The 8,205-nt window shown below is 37.5% G+C and overlaps 1 pseudogene; it reads left to right on the top strand.

Annotated features, from left to right (window-relative positions):
• Nucleotides 1–5,637: 5,637 nt before the first annotated feature.
• On the top strand, nt 5,638–6,375 carry LOC105706404 (small ribosomal subunit protein uS5-like; annotated as a pseudogene).
• Nucleotides 6,376–8,205: the final 1,830 nt, after the last annotated feature.

Genomic DNA, 8,205 nt, shown 5'->3' with positions numbered 1-8,205 from the left:
AAGGAAAAATGGTATCCTACAGGATCTAAATTGGTATCTAAGAAGTATGGGATACAAGCCTTTATCATTTCATATTCATGTTTAAAGTACTTTTTCACTTTTTAGGCCTTGGTTTTCATTTTCCACTTCTTACTAATATAGCTTATAAACATGTTATATGGATGTTTATAAAATGATATTTTCATCTTAATACTACCCTTTTCAAACTTTATTTGGTAGTATCCTCTTTCAAACTCCACTGTGTGTGCTGAAATTCAGCTTGTACACTGACCACCCAGACCTAGCACAGACTTCACAAGGACTCACCCACCCTCACTTCAAATACCAGCTGCAAGTTGGTTCCACAAGCCACCTGCACTACTGACAGACTGGCTACAAATTCAGAGGTTCCCATAGTACCCCTCAGGTTTGATAATTTTCTATAATGACCCAAATAAGAAAGTGTTATAATTAATGATTATATTTTTTATTAAGGATACAAATCAGGACAACCATAAAACTGAAGAAAAATGAAGAGGTGCATTGGGTGAGGACAGGGAGCAAACACAGAATTATTTTCCCGTCGCATTGCTATGATCTGAATCTTTGTGATTATATTGGATCCACCTGTACAATCCAGACTAATCTTCTGTATTAGTCCATTTTCACACTGCTGATAAAGACATACCTGAGACTGGGCAATTTACAAAAGAAAGAGGTTTAATGGATTTATAGTTCTACATGGCTGGAAAGGCCTCATAATTATGGTGGAAGGCAAGAAGGAGTAAGTCACATCTTATGTGAATGGTGGCAGGCAAAAAGAGAGCTTGTTCAGGGAAACTCTTCTTTTTAAAAACATCAGATCTTTTGAGACTTATTCCTATTGTAAGAACAACACTGGAAATACCTGCCCCCATGATTCAGTTATCTCCCACCAGCTCCCTTCCACAATACATGGGAATTGAAGATGAGATTTGACTGAGGACACAGCCAAACCATATCATTTTCCTATTTTAAAATCAATTCATTAGCAACTTTAATTCTATCTGCAGCTTTAATTCCCCTTTGTTATGGAACATATCATATTATAACCAGGGAATTACAAGATGGATATCTTTGGGATGCCATTCTGCCTGCCACACCACTCAATGTCTTCTGTGGCTTGGGTTGTAATAATTTTATTTGTCCTGAAGAACCAGATTTTTATGCCCTATCATCTATGGAAACTAAATAAGGGCAAAATATATATCATCAGTTTTTTGTTACTCCCTACCTTACTTCCAACTTCTTTTGCCAACATCTCTGTTTTGGGTAGGCCCGTCATAGTGGCAGCTCTACCTGCAACCTGCTTCTGAGATAAACTGCCTCATCACATCCTCTGCAGAGGGAGCAGTTCCTGTGCTTCTCTTGCTGGCCATGTTCTCTTTATTGCAACTGCTTGGTATACAGTGAACATCTGACAACAAGACAATCAGTTTAAATGATGATAGGTTCAAGCAATTAAAATAGCCTTCAAATATCTACTAGCCACAACTGACTTAACCAAAAAGCCATAATTTTTAGGAGTGAACATTGCTACAAGTTGCAGGCCTCTTTATATCTTTCTGTGTCTATCACCTGGTTTATGGATAGTGTGTTAGAAGGATCAGTGTTGTGTGGAGTTGTTAGGTTTGATTAAAAGAGATATCTTTCGACTTAGGTTTTTCCTTTTTACTGCTTTGTGGAATAAAAATGTAGTGATGTAACCTCATCAACCATCTGGCACCATGATGTGACCTTGGGAGAGCAACAAGAAAATAACAATACTGGTTCTTTTATGTGCAACTAACATAGTAGATCTGAAAGCCTACCCACAATAGTGTGCTGGTAAATGCTCAACCACCAGTTCCTGAGGCTTAATGACTTGATTTGTAGTGCTTTCTCATTTATAAGGAGTAAATATTGCTATGATATGGCATATATCACTGAATGTAGAGCTGGAAAGAGATGTATACAATTACATCATGCAAACCAGTTCTAGAAAACTTTAAAGTGGAAAAAATAAACTTCTATTTTATTTAAAGTTTATTTTATGTTTTGGGTTCTTTCTTGCTCATCATGGCCAGAAATGACCCCAATTTATTTCTGAGCATTGGTCTGTGAGATGAAGACCAAATGGGGCCATCTAGATTTCTTTTTTACGTACTTCAAACTATAGGTAGGGAGAGAGGATCATTGGTTAACAATTGATCATGAATGAAACTATACCAGTAAGTCATGTAGTGACAGAGTGGCTGTATAATGTTACTAAAGAGACCTGTAATACACCAGCAAACTGCTGAAAGTGCAGGCACCATGAGACTACCTGACTTCAAGCACAGCCTCGGAACATGAATGGTGTTGATTTCTGTCAGATTCTAGTCTTCTCGTCTTTCTTACTATTTCAGTTTTCATTACTTTCTATTGTTTTTCTGTTTTCTATTTCATTAGTTTCCAATCTTATCTTTATTATTTCCTTCCTTCTGCTTTCTTTAGGTTTAATTTGCTATTCCTTTACAAGTTTCTTAAAGTAGAAGCTCAAGTTTCTTATTTAAGACTTTTTTTTTCTATGTTGGGTTTTAAAGCTATAAAATTTTCTCTAAGCATTACTTTAGCTGCACTTCATAAATGTTGATATGATGTCATACAATTTTCATTCAGTTCAGAATAGTTTTAATTTCTATACTTATTTCTTCTTTGACATGTTATTTAGCAATATGTTTTCTAATATCCACATGCTTAGATAATTCCTCAAATTCTTTTTAATTTCTAATTTATTTCCATTGGGATTGAAGAACATGCTTTGGGCAATTTCAATACTTTTAAATTTATGGAGGCTTGCTTTATTGCCAAGCATATGATATCTCCTGGAAAATATTCCTGTAGTAGCTGAAAATAATATGTATTTTACTCTCGTTGGATAGTGTGTTCTGTAGATAGCAGCTAGGTCAACTTAGTTGAGAGTGTCATACAAGTGTTCTATATGCTTGCTGAATTTCCTTCCTTCCATCCCTCCCTCCCTCCCTCACTTCCTTCCTCTCAGATGGAGTTTTGCTCTTGTTGCACGGGCTGGAGTGCAGTGGCGCAATCTCAGCTCACTGCAACCTGTGCCCACCAGGTTCAAGCGATTCTCCTGCCTCAGCCTCCGAGTAACTGGGATTACAAGAGCCCGCCACCACAACTGGCTAATTTTTGTATTTTTCATAGAGACAGGGTTTCACTATGTTGCCCAGGCTAGCTTGAAACTTCTAACCTCAGATGATCCACTTGCCTCAGCCTCCCAAAATGGGATTACAGATGTGAGCCACTGCGCCTATAATTTTGAAAATTTAGAAATTACTTAGTTTCTCTGTAATAATCCTGTCAAATATTTATAGTGAGATACTGAAGTCCCCAAAATTGGTACTAAATTGTCTATTTCTTCTTTCAAATAGTGTCAGTTTTTGCATTATGTTTTTGGAGCAGTGTTGGTAGTTGCATATACATTTATAATTATTATATTTTTCTAATTGACACTTATGATTATGAAGTTTCCTCCTTGTCTCTATAATTATTTCTTATTGTAGAGTCTATTTTATTTGACATTAATTTAGCCATTCCAGTTCTTATTATGGCAACTTTTTTGTACATTATCTTCTTCTATCCTGTTACTTGCAATCTATTTGTGTTTATGAATCTAAATGATGTTTTTTATAGAAAGCATGCATTTGGAGACTTTAAAAATCCAGTTTGTTTATTTCCCTCTTTTGATAGGTGTGTTTGATCCATTCATATGGAATTTAATACTAATTTAATATAACTAATATCTACTTTTAGATGTTATGATTACATTTAAATTTGTCATTTGCAATTTGTTTTCTATACATCTTACATTTTTTGTTACTGTGTCTTCCATACTGTTTCTTGTGTGAAACAAATATACTTTAGTGTATCATGTCAGTTACTCTGATGAATTTTTAAAGAGTATTTTTAGTTTTTTTTTTTTTTCAAAACTCTACATTCTAGACACCTATTCCATGTTCATCCTGAATCCAGAGGTTTATATGCCTTTGGTCTCATAAAATTTACTCCTTTTTTCTATATAATTAAATTTGGTGACTTTTATATGTAATTAAAAGTTCCTAACTAATATAATGGTTTGTATATTTAACTAAGCACTTATTAAAACTGTATGATACGTCATTCCACATCTTCTCTTTTTTTATCTTAATTTTCTTTCTCTTCTGTTTTTCTTGCATCTACCTCTGCATATTGTTTTTTGGGGGAATAGGTACCTAGAACGTAGGTCAACCAAGCAGCACCTTTTCTTGATTTCTTTTACCCTATTTCTCTTGGTGAATTGGGTCACGTATCTCTACTTCTAAGTCTACAAGGAGGAAAATTTATCCTACAGCTCAGAAGGATACATTGGTTAAATTTTACTCATGGCTGTAAATGCATAGTCTCACACTGGAGATTGACAGATGAAATACAAAAAAGAAAGATTTGCTGAGAGAGAAGGAGAAAGGAAGAAACTAGCTAGGCAGAAAGTTAGGGCTGAGTCCTCAGCAGAATTCATCTTCTAACACAAGAGCAGCCTGAGAGGATCAAGCTGCAAACATGGAAAAGGAAGCCGGGTCCAACCAAAACATCTCATGAGTAATCCATGAAGTTTCACATATGCACGACAGGGTTGGGGAGGGGCTCAGTGAGCACATTCCTTCCCATTTTTTAGATATATTCAGATAAGGAAGCTTGTACAAGGAGGGCACTGATAAAAAGACCTACCCTGGGCCAGACACGTTCACTTTGAAGGATTCCACCTAACTCACGCACAATAGGGAGAGATAAGCAACATGGAGTAACAAGCTAAGGGCCCACATGCTCACTAAATGGATGTGGTAGGGACTGCCAGGGATTTGCACCTTGGCTTTATGTAAATGACACACATAGTTCTGACCCTTTTTACATTCCCTATGTAAATAGAGCACCACTCCCTACTAGCTCATTTATAAAAACCTGCACCCTTCACTGTAAAAAGAACTTTTTTGGGGGGAACCTCTCTCTGCAGCTTTTCTCCCTTACTTTCGCTTATTAAATTTCTGCTCTAATCTTACCCTTGGTTTGTCTGTGTCCTTGATTTTCTAGGCTGTGAGACAAAGAATTTTGGGTGGCACTCCAGAAACAAGGCCATTTTACTACCAATAGTATCCCCACTAAGTCATTATGGTAAATGCTGTAATGCAACCACAAGTTATAAAATGCCATCTCAGCTATCAGAAAAGTCAGAGATAGATCTTAGATTATATACATTGTACATATGATCTAAAATCATATATATACTATAATTTTAAATAACTTTTAAAATACTAGGTATGGCATAAAAGCTAAAAAACTTTCAAACAAATGTTAAGTATAGGTCAATTTCAGAAAAGAAAAGCTGAAGTATAATATATGACATTTAAAATAACAGAATTGCTTCTCTGAGAAAACACCAAATACTGGGAAGACACTGGTACAACTAGGGAGCCTTGAGGCACCGGGAGCTCTGGGATGGGGAACCGTGATGGCTTCCCCTGAGGCTTTGTCAGTGGCATCTGGGGCTGGGGTTGCCTCGGTGGTCGGGACTGGGGCAGAAACTGAAACTCCTGAGTTCAAGGAGGCAAGGCTGAGGATAAGGAGTCAATGCTGTTCATCAAGCTGGGCCACCTGGTCAAGAACATGAAGAACAAGTCCCTGGAGGAGATCTGCTTCTTCTCTCTACCCATCAAGGAGTCTGAGATCATTGACCTTTTCCTGGTGGCCTCCCTCAAGGATGAGGTTTTGAAGATTATGCTCGTGCAGAAGCAGACCTGTGCTGGCCAGCACACCAGGTTGAAGGCATTTATTGCCATCTAGGATCTAGGACTACAATGGTCACATCCATCTGGGTGTTAAATGCTCCAAGGAGGTGGCCACTGCCATCCAAGGGGCCATCATCCTGGCCAAGCTCTCCATTGTCCCCGTGCACAGAGGCTACTGGGGGAACAGGATTGGTAAGCCCCACACTGTCCCTTGCAAGGTGACAGGCCACTGCAGCTCTGTACTGGTACTGGTGTGCCTCATCTCTGCACCCAGCAGCACTGGCATTGTCTCAGCCCCAGTGCCCAAGAAGCTGCTGCTAATGGACAGTATCAATGACTGATACATCTCAGCCAGGGGTTGCACTGCCATCCTGGGCAACTTCACCAAGGCCACCTTTTATTCCATCTCCAAGACTTATAGCTACCTGACCCTGGCCTCTGGAAGGAGAGTGTATTCACCAAGTCTCCTTAGCAGGAATTCATTGACCATCTTGTCAAAACCCACACCACAGTCTCTGAGGAGAGGACTGAGGTTCCCGCTGTGGCTACAACATAGGGATTATACACAAAAAATAAAATGTATTAAGCCTGTTAAAAAAAAATAATAAAATGGCTGCATAGTATTCCATGGAGTATATGTACCACATTTTCTTTATACAGTCTATCATTGATGGGCATTTGGTTTGGTTCCAAGCCTTTGCTATTGTGAGCAGTGCTGCAATAAACATACCTGTGCATGTGTCTTTATAGTAGAATGATTTATAACCCTTTGGGTATATACCCAGTAAAGGGATTGCTAGGTCTGATGGTATTTCTGGTTCTAGATAGTTGAGGAATCACCACACTGTCTTCCACAATGGTTGACCTAATTTACACTCCCACCAGCAGTGTAAAAGCATTCCTATTTCTCCACATCCTCTCCAGCATCTGTTGTTTCCTGACTTTTTAATGAGTCCATGTCCTTTGCAGGGACATAGATAAAGCTGGAAACCATCATTCTCAGCAAACAAACAAACACAGGAACAGAAAATCAAACACCACATGTTCTTACTTATAAGTGGAAGTTGAACAATGAGAACATATGGGCACAGAGAGGGGACCATCACACACCAGGGCCTGTCACAGGGTGGGAAGCAATGGGAGAGATAGCATTAGGAGAAATACCTAATGTAGATGACAGGTTGATAGGTGCAGCAAACCACCATGGCACATGTATACCTATGTAACAAACCTGCACGTTCCGCACATTTCCCAGAACTTAAAGTATAACATAATAAAAATAAAAATAAAATAGCTAAATTAACAAATACATAAAAGGATAGCCCATGATATGTGAAATCTGGTTAGTAAATCAGTGACAGAGATACATACCTGAAAAAAAAAATGTTTTATAAAATTTTAATCACTCCAAAAAAGAGAAGCCAGCTTGCTTTTCTGCCATGATTCACTGAGCCTGGCCATAAAATTCCAGTGCCAACTATTACTTTCCTCCAGAATATCTCCTTTTATATAATAAATTATTTACTGTTTTCAATCACTGCTTCTTTTTTCCTCTTATGGAGAATTATTTGAATGAAACATAGATTTGCTCACATTTTATTCCAATGCATGGCTTTGACTATTTTACCTTAATTACAGTCTTGTTTCTTTCTTGCAGGCCTTAAAGACGTAAGTCCTTATGGTTATAATTAAATCCTACTGCTAATAAAAGTCTTATGTGCTCCCATGGTCCTATTTAAATAACTCATTTCTAGAATTTCCTTGCTGTAGTAGGTAGGCTCTTTAAAAAAAATCGGGGAGGAGAGGGCTTTATTAGTATTATTTGTGAAGAATAGTTCCTCCTGGTTTTACATATGTATAAAATGAAAAAAAAATATTAAGAATTGATCATGTGAATAGAACTATGAAATGGGTAAAGAGCTCAGCTGCACTTGAAAACCTTTTAATGCACTTCATTTTGGAGAAAGCTTTCTCAGATTCCAGCAGGAGTAGCATCTGCAGGCTTTTGCTATGATCATACTTATTCCTAGTCATTTTCATTCTGTGACAAATAGGCTCAATCACATTAACCACCTACTTATACAGCATTCATAATTTATATAATGACATTGAAATCTACTATTAATCTCAGAAAGCACGAGGATAGTGTCAAGTTATATAAAACTGGAATGCATTTTTCCAGTTTCTAGCTCTCAATTGCTGATTGACTTATTGTTAGCTTTTTAAAAGGTCTCCGGTGACAAAGTAAAATTGGAACCATGTCTACTGTAATAAGATTTTGCATCTGAAAAAGGTCTTTAACTATTTGAAGTACCATTACATGCACAATTCATTTGACCTAAAACCCAGTCTAGTCAGGAAGGATTAGCAATGGTAGAGAAAGTGA

Source organism: Aotus nancymaae, unplaced genomic scaffold, assembly GCF_030222135.1.
Source record: "Aotus nancymaae isolate 86718 unplaced genomic scaffold, 86718_ANA_hifiasm-v0.15.2.pri h1tg000059l, whole genome shotgun sequence".
NCBI lineage: Eukaryota > Metazoa > Chordata > Mammalia > Primates > Aotidae > Aotus > Aotus nancymaae.
Note: the sequence above shows the minus strand (reverse complement) of the source record. Positions and strands in the feature narration are given on the sequence as shown.